We start from the raw sequence: 12,315 nt of genomic DNA on the forward strand, positions 1-12,315 counted from the left end.
GGTTCACAGTATGTCGACCTTTATAGTATTACTTTACATTACCTGTGTTTGTCACAGCTGCTTGTGTTGCCATCTGGTTCTCTGTCCTGCTGCTCCACTTCCCAGTTGTCAGCTTTCAGGTTGCTGTTGCTGAACAATTTGTTTGTGTCTGTTTAATTTTTTTCTCTGTCTCTCTCTCTCTCTCTCTCTCTCCCTACCTCCACAGGGTGCAATGAAAGTATTGCATGTGTGGACTGGGAGTACAGCATACTTTTGTAGGTATCTACATATGCCCATGTGATGGCCTCTGCACCAATTGTTAGCCAGCATTTGCTAATTGCATGCAGCCAGTTGTGTACTGATTGCAGTTCTCACTGTGATTTCAGAACAGTGCTATAAAAGGTATGTGAGATAGGTGTAGCCCTTTCAGATGTTAAGGGCAGGGACCATGCTGTTATGCTGTGGACAATGTTCTGTGAGTGTAAAGATTGGTATCTCTCTCATATTTCCAGGTGTGTTGTAGATTAACATTCCTCCATTCATTTCTCCAGTTTCCTGTACTAACTGTGTATGTACACTGACAACTACTACTACTACTATTGTTAATGTGTGTGTATGTGCTTTCCTGTGGGACATGTGGTGTTCCTTTCACAGTGGCTCTTGCACTCTGTTGCTATGTCTTCAATAGTTGCCCTTTACAGTCACTACTTCTATGCCTGCTAGGTGTCTTGACTGTAGTGTGCTGCTGTAGCTTTCCTATTTTCCATGTGCATTCACACCTTGGAATGCTTGCTATATCTGCTAGGGTGTTACAGCATGCAGTGTGGTCTGGCCATGGTGTGGGCCTTGACATCTATTAGGGTATTTGAGTATGCTGCTAAGCAGGCCCCAGAGACCCTCAGGTTTATCAGTTATGTGCCTCATGGAATGGTACATATCAGTGGGGTACACCCATTAAAATGTCTGGTATGCTGCAGTTGTGACTGTGGGTTAGCATGAGCATATGTATTACTACACTTTTTCTGCCATGCGAGTGGTGAATACTTTCCTGACTCCATAGTTACCATTGCATGTGTTACACCTTTCTGCCTACTGTTTGTACATTTCACATGGGGTCTGTGGCCATCCCTGTAAGACATTCACTGTTGCTATGTCTAGGTTCTTAACTATTCAAATATGGCAGTGTTGGACCTCTCATGTATACAGATATTTGCAGGTTGTCCACATTTCTGCCTCATAATTTGGTCAATATCTCATGCACACCTTTATCTGGCAAGTCAGTCTGGGCTCAAGTCAGAATATAGTGACAAACATTCAAGTTTCAGACTGCATACCCTTCCAAACATCCCACAAGGTGTAGACCCTGTTACTTTCTGATCTGTCTAAGTTTGTTGTAGCTTTATTTGTAATGTGTCCCTGGTTTTGGGCCTTTGCTCCACATATTTTATTACTTGGTCCGGCTGTGTTCCTGTAAGAGGTTGTGGGGTATGGGCAGTGCTTATCCTGCTGTGAGTATGTGTGTGTCTTGCAAGGTGCTATGGTGACATTATTACCTACTAGCTTCCAACTAGCATGGCTGTTTCTGTTCACACACTACTATTATGGAAATCCACCATTCGCGACAGTGATTCTAAATGTCATGCTTTGTGTACTACACATCTATATTCCCTTTACATTCATTCCTACTGTTAAATGATATATTTACTTTAGCACAATGTTTCTATATAAGAGTCATGGCTTAGTGGTAAGTCATGCAGATTATAGTTGCCAAGGTCCTGGGTTCGGGACTCACAGTGGGATTATATTTTTCATTTGAACTGAGTACAAGACCTGTCAATCAAAGTGCCTAAGGCACTTTTAAGCAGTTGTAACTGGTTAGCGCTGGTTTGCGCTGAGCTCACGATGCACACTGGTGGTTAGCTCCGCGCAAAGACACCCACTTACAACCACTTAAAAGTGCTTACTCTTGCACACCTGCACTATTTTCCTTGAAAGAAATGAAAATGGGGAGACAGGAAAGTGGTGAAAAGGGGTCACAAAGAGGGTAAGACAGTAGGGAAACAAGCTTGGGATGTGCAGGAGGGATGTAGGTAAGGCCCATAGCTGCCCATTTCTTCAGCAGCAACAGCTGTGCATATGTATGTAATTTGGTGTGACATTTGAAACCTTCCACCCTGAGAGAGGTGTCAGGACAACAATAATACTTGTTGTACAGCCAATTGAATTGATAGGTTCCATGTCCAGTAGACATGTGTGCGGAATGGGCAGCTATGTATGGGCGTAATTTTTGTGGGTACAGAGTGCCTTTTTTTTTTTTTTTTTTCAGGTGAGAGTGGTATGTCAGGTGAAGGTAGTCGGTACAGCTGGGGAGGTGGGTTGGGTAGGTTAACAGACAAGACAAACAAGACGCATACAGGGGTGTGTATGACATGTGTGGGGGTTACACAATTGATGGGGGACGGAGGTTTGGATATCCAGAGCCCATGAGCCCACAGATGGCAACAGTGGAACTGATATCCCACCCATGGGCAGTTGCCACTGTTCCTTCACTTCCCAGGACAGGGCTGTGCTGGGGCTGTGTGGGCGGGCAGCGGGCATGCCCGTTAGTTGTGCCACCTGTGCCTCGAGCTGGCGTAGGGGCCCGAGGACAGAGTCCCGGATCTCCCACGCACCACAGTCCGGACGCTGGAGGGTGAGTGGTGGATCTCCTCCGGCCACACTTGCAGAGGGGACGAGCCCCATCCCCTGCAGCTTCCACCAGCAGGTGGCACAGGGCCACCGGAGGAGGGTCTGGACTGGGCACTACTGCCAGGTGCACTTGCCAGCTGAGGTGGGAGAGGTGGGTCCGCTGGAACCCGCCTTCCCTGTCATTCTATGTTTTGCATTATGTCATGACAGTTTGGGTTAGTGACATTTAATACCATTCGCAATTAGTTGTAACAGCATGCATTAGTATTCCCATTAACCAAACACCCAGATATTCACACAATTGAACAGCAAGCATAACACATGCATAATTTGAACAGCAATACACAGTCCAACAACATGCAGGGTTGATTGATGGCAACAGGCCATCAGGTTTGGATGTATGAACAGGGCGGATGCATCAACAGACATGCAAATATATATGACCCAACAGGACAAATGTCCAGGGGTGGTAATTGTGATTGCACATACCATTTTCACGTGGAATGGATTATAGGTGGTTAGAGGGTAGGGTAAATAAAATTTAATTAACACCTTCAATACCAATACATATGCTGTACATTTCTAATAGCTGCAGATATATACACACTACTGTTCTAACTACAGTGTCCTATATGTTAACTACTTAAAGTTGCAGATGGAACTGTTACTGCAACATCAATATACATTTCCATTTTATTCATACACATTCATATCTGGCTTTGTTCAGATACATCATCCTGTTACCTGTGCTTGATATATCTGTGGACAAGTGTGGATGTTTGGTATATCACACAATCATCCTATCTGCATATTTCAGACTGGGAGAAGCATATCCAGATGTTGGTGTACACATTCCACATGCAGCAACACTTTGAACAGATTTTGCTGTTTGGTTCTGCTTGTCACATGCATTTAATTCTGTCCTAACTGCAGTATGGTTTATTCAGGGTTATAAGTACTGTATTGCTGTATTCCTGACACTTTCTCACACTCTCTCACTTGCTTTCATGTTACTATTCAGGATGGTGCTTACTTCTAGGCTTGATTGACATGTTTTAACAACAGTTATTACAGTTCTTTCCAGCAGTCTCACTTCTGTCATGTTTCAGTATTTCCACAGGGATATATTTCACACATGTGTTTTATCCTCTTCTGCAGCTATACTTTTCATGCTGCTGCAGGTTGTGTACTATTATATTACAGGTGGGACAGTTTTACTTCAGAATATATTTCAGACTTTTTCATGTTTAGTTTACACTTACAGGCTGGGAACTGTTGTAATCAGGCAATACTTGCATACACTTTCACACTGTTACTTGCAGATTTAATTCCTTCCTGTCTACACTGCACTCTTTTGCTGACTGTCATACATTTATATATCTTTACAGTTACTAGTAGTGGATTACTGACCTGCCTGGTGGCGCAATCGCACCAGCCTATCGCCATAGGCTCTGCGGTCCGCAGAACGGACACCTGCAGCTGTAATATAAATAAAGTAATATTGGAATACACATCTCCATAATTTCAGCTAGTTTAATTTCTACATAAATAATTAGATGTTACTTACTCAGTGGTGGGGCGTTGGGCATTTGCCGGGCCTCCTGGATCCAAAGGTTCAGTTGGTCCTGCTTGCATCTCTTCAGGTCTGCATGGTGGTGACGGACCTGCTCACCTGTCCTTGGAATTCCTGTGGCACTGGTGAGTTCATGAGCCAACTGGTCCCATGCCTCAGCCCTGTACGCTCCCCAGAGGACCTGGCCCTGCATGAGTTGGGCCTCATGGTTGTGGACTAGGAGCCAGGCCATGTACCTGGACTCCTCAACACCACACCTCTGCGCTTGAAAGCGACTACCCTCACCTACACCTGACATTCTGCCTGCAGGTCTGTTCTACAATCGTTTATGCTGTGTATTCCCGCCTATGGGGCATATAGTCGTTTTCCCGCACATATCTGTGACTGGCTAATTTGGAATTGTATCAACTTCAGTAAACCTGCATTGTCATGCTGTAGTTTATATTCATTCCTATATATGAGCTATTATTGCATTTCTAGGTATTGCTGTCATGGCTTAGTGGTTCTGTACCTTGACTATGGTGTATAGTATCCTGGGTTCAAACCTGGCCATTTTTCATGACTGTCTAGACATGCTAGAGGTGTGTCTGTGTAAAGGCAGTTTTGATACGGCTTGCTCACCGCTGCCCGTCGGTTAGCTTGTTTGAAAAGCAGCTCCGCAAATGGATCACGCTGGTTTACGCTCATTTGGCTATTGGCACGCATATTACGCCAGCTCAGTTAGAGCACATAGTTTTAGCATGGTAAACCACAGCTCACGGGCACTCATTTTGCACATTTTACACCTGTTGGACTAATGCTTATCTACGGGCACATACACTCACTCTGTTGTACTGTAGCTCAGCTATAGGCACATCTGGCAGTTTATATTCATTTCTTAGCTCACATTTATTCAATATAAATGGGATATTTCATTGCATTTTACATATAATATAATTTTTATGTGTACATATGTCAGGGACTTGTTTCCTGCTTATTTCACAAAAATAATAATTTGTGTTGTGGGGCTCGAACCATGAATGCCTGCTCTGCAGCTGACGCATCTCTACCACTACGCCATTGCTTTTTGCCTTATTTTGCATATTTAGTTCTTATATGCTTTTCCATTGACTGCTAACTGTGGCTTAGCTATCACGCCCTCACAAGCAAACAAGCGCACTCATGGTTAAACATCTTTACAATTTAAAAAATATAACATGTTCATTTATATTTCTTTTATGTTTATAGTCTGTAGGGGCATGTGTTGTGTTGTGTTTATTCACATTTCCATGGACTCTGTTGTGGGGTCTATTTTGGGCACTTTAGACTTCTGGGGCGTGTCGTTTGCAGGGCTCAGCCTACGGACATGCCCCTACTGTCTTACATGGACTGTTAGACTTAGGTGTGATTCAGCATGCTCTCATGAATATGCAGAGCATGCTGACATCACATTGCTTAACTGCAGCCTCCGTGTAAGCCTTGTAACTCTTTACACGGAGGCTTCGTGAATCCTGCCTATAGTTGGAAGAGTCTTCAAGACATTTTGTTTTCGTCAGTCATCCGCCATCTAAATCAACAAGGTATTGAATAAAGATTATTTGATCGTGAACTAACCAGCCCTTTTCATTTTGAAGTAAGCTGCCAAAAATGTACTTAACTACTTGCTAAACCAGGGTCTGACTGTTCTATATTTCAACAATGCCATAGGTAAACCATGCAAAATGACCCCCACTTTCTTTTGGTTGCATCACACATGTAGCGTCTCCAAAATAGTAAGCCAACCGTAGTACATAAGGTATCAGCATGAGGTCATCAGGGCAGGTATAACAGTCTGGCGGTGTCGTAACAGGCAGGCATAGGCTCATAATGGTGCACCGCAGTAAGCTCCTATGCAAGCAGTGCCCTCAAATCCTGGTGTATTTAGCGGCTACTCTACACGGCTAGGTTATGTAATGGAAATAATAAATTAGGGGCCCCTGTGAGACGGAGGGTACAGCTCAGATAGCTATGTATTAGCAGAAGTTCTAAAGGTACGGATGCCAATTTATGTGTAAAATTTGGCCTCATTGGGAATATATATGGGGCTATAATTAGGTTAAGTAAGGCATGCCATTGCAGGCACCACCTGATTAAGTATGATAATAGAGAAGGGTGCAATGGGGTGTGAAAGGGTAAGCCTGTGGCCATTATACCTCTGCGGGTAAACCTACAGCACATGGTGGTACTATGGCTAAGGAGCCAATTCCTGCTATGAGCATAGGTAACCCACAGACATTTGATTACATGGCATAGGAGGATAGGGGTATAGTAAGTCTACCTCGATATGTTCTGTTTTATAATAAGATGCAATGGTTTAAATAGGGGGTGAGGGCTGAGGAGCTAGCAATGAGGCACCTTGGAAACTGTCTTAGACACCCCCTTGGGCGAAAATGGCTCCGTTTGAAGCGGCCAGGAGGTCCCAAAGACTGAATGCACTTTACCACAGTTTGCTATCCTAAGATGTCCGCGGAAGCCAGCAAATTTAACTGACTACTGGAAAGAACATAAAAGATGCTATATAAACTGGTTCACAACCTTCCAGACCTAGGGTTCACTTTAAAAGTGAGGGACCCACGTTCTTAAAATGTATCATTGCGACCATGTAAGGGAAAAATGAAATAGAGGACTAAGGACCGCCCCATCTTTATTTGAGCAATCAACTTGCTATTAAAAATATCATTAGCGGTGTGACAGCACTAATGGGAGTATGTATCCTTCATGTAAACTTGGATAATACCCAGGCGTGTGATTAATAGTGTTTAGCTTACAAACATCATATGGGAGAGGACTAACCCTTTATGAGGTAACTCCAGACTAATCAGTACAGTATCTAATCTGGGGTACACAATAAGCCAAGCTGCCCACGTAGTGACTACGTTTGAACGAATACTGCCTCCCACAGGCAGGATCTAGTAGTTGCCAAGCCCCTCTTTGAAATATGAAAGATCACTGAGTCTCCTATCGGGCTCTTTATGGATTCATGCACCTAGCTTGACGACCCATAGCTGGGACCTGCAAAGGGACTAACATGCCAGTACCTACAAAAGAACTCTGACTACACACCTTAGACAACTAAAAGTGGATTTGGCTGGTACTCATGCAGATTCAGCATTAATCTTGACAGAGATGCTTAGTATGGGGAAGGATACTGCTCAATTTTACATCCCCCAGGCTTCACATATGTGCCAAGGGACGGATGCATCTTTTCGTAGACATAGTCAACGTTATCTAAAAGTCAGCTTAAGCGATAAAGCACTCGGTTTTATCCCCGTTTACACTTTATTCAGCCTGACTTCCAGGAAGCTTAAACAGTTTGATCCATTTGCTGCTGATTTTCAATGACCACAGCCGTCACGCATTAACTAAATTGAGGTGAGAGACAAAATAGAGTACAGAAATTTGTGTTGGAGCATGTCCGCAGCAGTTTTAAATATTTAGGTTAGTAACAATTCTCTGAGCAATTTCCCCTTCCAGAAAAAGACAGTTAAGCGGAATAGGTAGCAATGAGTCACAGTTGTTTTTACGCAAAAATGCAGTAAACCTCATGCAGATTTGCTGGCATACTGTGGAAAGAAGTTACATGCGTGTCGACATCTCGAATGGGAGCTGAGCACAACACACTTCAAGATCTTTAGAACATTTAGGCAGTCACTTGTCACTCATTGTAATTGGATGCCGACGCTAAAAACCTGCAGTAGTACAAACTCGGCCGATAAAGTCCACATCACTCTGAAGCCATGAAGTCTAAGGCACCACTCAAAATAGTGCTTTTATTAGCACTTCAAGCGTGATCTGTCCCCAGTGCACAAAAGCGGTTCTTAAAGGTTTTGTCCACTTCAGTTCAATGAAAGATGGTTAATGTCGTGATCGGAATTTCAAAATTCTATCATAATGGGGGTGTATCTATAGCGTTCAGAGTAGGTACTTAAGTTCATGCAGACTCATAACAATTTTGTGGGGCTATGCACTGTGCAACATACATAAGTCGATTGCAACTGGCTTATCTGCCCAAAATGGAACTGGTTGTCGGGCTTACAGGCTCCTACCGGGACCTACCGGATGTAGCAAGGCCAAGGACTAATGCTCTGGGAGTCCAAATGGCCCCTCCATAGTAGTAATTTAGGACATTCAACAAGAGAATATTTACTGGTCTCACAATATAGCTGGGAGCTTTGCTAAAAAGAAATAACTCTTGACCCAAGGTGACTGATCCAAGTATCCATCCATGCATTGATGTCTTGACAAAGCATTACGCTGCACCGTAGGCAAAACAGTTCATCCATATGTATTTAGAAAGTCAGTGATTATTTATTTCAAGCAACTTTTGATGGTCTTCCTATTAAGGCTCAAAACCTAAACTTTGCCATTGGATGTTATATGTCATCGCCAGGTCCAACAGTGGAACAGTAAACATTCCCTCCGTTAACAGGCCCTGTGCTTTAAATTCAGAGCCATTACTTTTGTCAGTTTGTTTTGTTCTAAGCCCAATAGCACCAGAACCCCCAGAAATTCTAGACTGGATTGTGACAATCAAAAAATAGCTTGACAGCCAATACACCCAATAGAACTAGTGGAACAACAGTCTCCTCTCTTCCCTGCCGCGCCTTAAATACAAGTATTTCCAGCTTTACCAAAACCTGGCTTTTTACTAGCCTAGTACTAAGTTGGAGCTGATCCAGACCGGTCTCATCAGGGGGTCCAGCGTAATAGCCGTATGGTACAGGGAGTTCTCCCTAGCGACTTATGTTGTATCTATCCCCTACCCCTGGGAAAGTCTCAAATCGAGGTACTTGCAGGTAGCAATTTACAATTCTTTTCTGGGCATTCTTAACATGCTGGTTTCGCAGCTTTCTCCCCTTGCCTGTCATAGTGGCACCAAAGTACCTGGTCAATTCCTTGGGAAAGGGGAGCAGAAGAGGGTACTAGGAATATGCCCTATCCGCGTGCAAAAATCGAGCAAGAGAATTTTGGTGCTTATGTCAAAGGTACATGACCAGCAAAAACAGAATCTGCAGACCATTTTAATCTGTGGAAATATTTTGTGTTTACATACAGTAAAACTGAGAGGTATGAACACACAAGCTTCATGCAACTCTTCAAACTTCAGCTCAGTGAAATTGCTCTAGGGCAATCTCAACTTATGTTAATGTAAGCTGGTGATGATAGCGCTTAAAGCTCCACTGGCCAGTTATCCGCACTCACACCTAATTCCCCAGGTTTGATGGCGTATTTGGTCCCAGGAATCCATTACCCCTGATTGCGGATCAAAAACTAGTGCAGGTTTAGCATAATCAGCCAATCAGGCATAGCGAGGCAGAAGTTTTCTAAAAATCCCGTTTGAGAGCACTTTTTAAGTGCATAAATAAATGGCCCCATTGTAGTTTACCAGATGTACCGCTGGAGCCACAGGTGAAGTTCTTATAGACGAATTCACTCATCAAAAAACCTTGTTATGAAGTCTATTGGATACCTGAGTACGCAGCCCCAACTTGTAATAGTGCACACGTCCCACTTGTTTTAATTCCCCCTGCACAGTGACACTTGTCAGGCGGTTGGAATCAGTGAAAAGATCTTCTGCATGTTTTGGGAAAGGTAACGTCAGGGGAAACTACCACTGGCAAGGACATATAAGAACGGTGACCTTGGAGCCCTATGAAAAAGTGCAAAGGGGCTTAATGTAAATAACCTTCCGGAAACCGCACGTAAAGTTAAGCGGGTGCAGCTAAACCTGATCCCTAATGAATGAGTTTTCAAAAAATAACCTTTATCTGTACTATGCAATGGTTTTCCATGAAGAAACAGGGATTGCCTTGTAGGACATATATACTCAAACAAGGAACCTTCCAGGGCTGTTGATGCCACCTAGCCCTGTAATGGGTACCCAGTACACACAGCTCTAGGAAGGTTTCCAAGGACGCCAGGCTGATTCCCCTAGAATGTACCAGGTCTATAAGCTTAGGCCAGAAGTACAAAAAAGTGATTCTCCTTCTGGAATGGACGGGGTCTGGGAGGGTGGCTACAAATGTCATGAAGAGTTTTTGTAGCCCAAGGAGATTGGGACAGTTGTCCCTAACTTAGCTGGAATGTGTCAGATGGATACTATAGAGTTAACAAGGCCAAAGAGTTTACCACTTTGGGCTGGAACAACTAAAGGCCATTACACCTTTCTTGTGAAATGACAAATGTCACCTGCATGGAAAAGGGACACACATAAGGTATATAGGAGCCACGTTAGTACATTGTACAGCTCAAGTCCGGGTATTTGACTGCTTGACGAGTCCGCAATGGTGGGAAGACGGATACTCAAGCATTCACAACTAATAGACCACTCGCCTAGGGAAGGTTGTCTTTTAACTTAACATAAATAAATTTTTGAGTATTAAGGACTTGATGTTAAGTTAAACATGTCATGAATGGGCATCTGATCCAAAGTGGGCCATATTATACCAATTAGACAAGGACTTTATGTCACAAATGTACGCCCCAGGATAGCAGAGAAAGGGACTAGAGGTGCCCCTAACTCGAGCTATTCAAGTGACCTCCTTGTCTTCCAAAGCACGTCTACATGTTTTATTCTGATAGACCAGCTGAGCTATGAGCTTATGAGTTACATACCTCTGGAGGAGGACTTTCTATGCCATCAGTATGTAAGCAGCAGTCTCTGGGGCTCTCAGCCTACTGTTATATATGGTCCTGTCCAGATGTCAACAGGATGGTTTGATAGCTTTGGTCAACATGTAGCCTATAATAACATTGCAACACAAACAGTCTGAGGACCACAGATGGAAATGATGGACATGCTAAACAGTCTGTTCTTCTGTCATCTGCAAACTGATCACAATATGAGGATCAGCAGCTAAAATTTAGATGCAGACAAATGCTGAGTGCATACATACCTGTACAACTGCATGGACTCAGATAACAGAACCAAATGCTTCTCAAGGAAACACAAACCTATGTGGTGGACACCCTTTTATCAACAGTCTGTACAACAAAAGGAAGCAACTGTTGTCCAAGTGTACATCATTCAATTGAGAAACTCTTTAGCCTCATACAAATGATCACAGTAAATCCTCCAAAGCCAATTATGAATCAAAACTATTTCTGAACAAAAGTAAACTACAAGGTTATCAGTTACATAGAAACCCATGTTCTGAATGGCTTTTTAATGGTGACTATAACTGTGTAACACTATAATGCAAATAACTAGATTGATAGGGTTTCTAATATCAGTCCTGGCGTGTGTGTGTGTGTGTGTGTGTGTGTGTGTGTGTGTGTGTGTGTGTGTGTGTGTGTGTGTGTGTGTGTGTGTGTGTGTGTGTGTGTTTGAAGTTTAAAGTATTTTGAGGCCTTTCCCACTCAGTACACTTCCCATTGCCCTACTTTAGCAGATCTGCTAATGCCATTCACCGTAGAAGTACCTTTGGACACTCTTCAGCTTCACAAACTCTCTATTGCATGCAATAACTGCGTAACCCTGTAGTACAAATAATTAGATAGGTAGGGGTTCTAATCTCAATGCTGGCAACTGCATGTGTGGGTGTGAACCATATCCTCTGTGTGTTGGTTATACCATTTTGAGGCTTGTTCCAACCAGTCCACTTCCCATTGCCCTACTTTACAAGGGCTGCTGATGTCATTCACCTTAGAAGTACATTTGGACACATCAGTTCTATAATCTCCTTGGCCTGTGTGATAAGAAGGCAGCACTATAGTATGCACAAGTAGATAGGTATATGTTTGAATCTCAAGGCAACTATACTACTGTGTGTGAATCATATTCTCTGTGTGTGTTGGTTATACCATTTTAAGACCTGTTGACCCACACCCCATGGCATTACTTTAAAGAGCCTGTTGATGTTGTCTGCCTTACAAGCACAGTCACACATTTTCTAACACAAAGGCATTGTGGTGCATGTAATAGTAATATCAGTCTGTATTGTACATAACTAGATAGGTAGGTTATCTAATTGGAATAAATGTCAACTCTGTGTGCATGTGTGTTTCAATGCATGCCCCCATGCAGCAATGTGTCTGTGTTTCAGATGGCTCTACCA

Source organism: Protopterus annectens, chromosome 9.part0, assembly GCF_019279795.1.
Source record: "Protopterus annectens isolate FY-2018-M chromosome 9.part0, PAN1.0, whole genome shotgun sequence".
In the NCBI taxonomy this organism is placed as follows: domain Eukaryota; kingdom Metazoa; phylum Chordata; order Ceratodontiformes; family Protopteridae; genus Protopterus; species Protopterus annectens.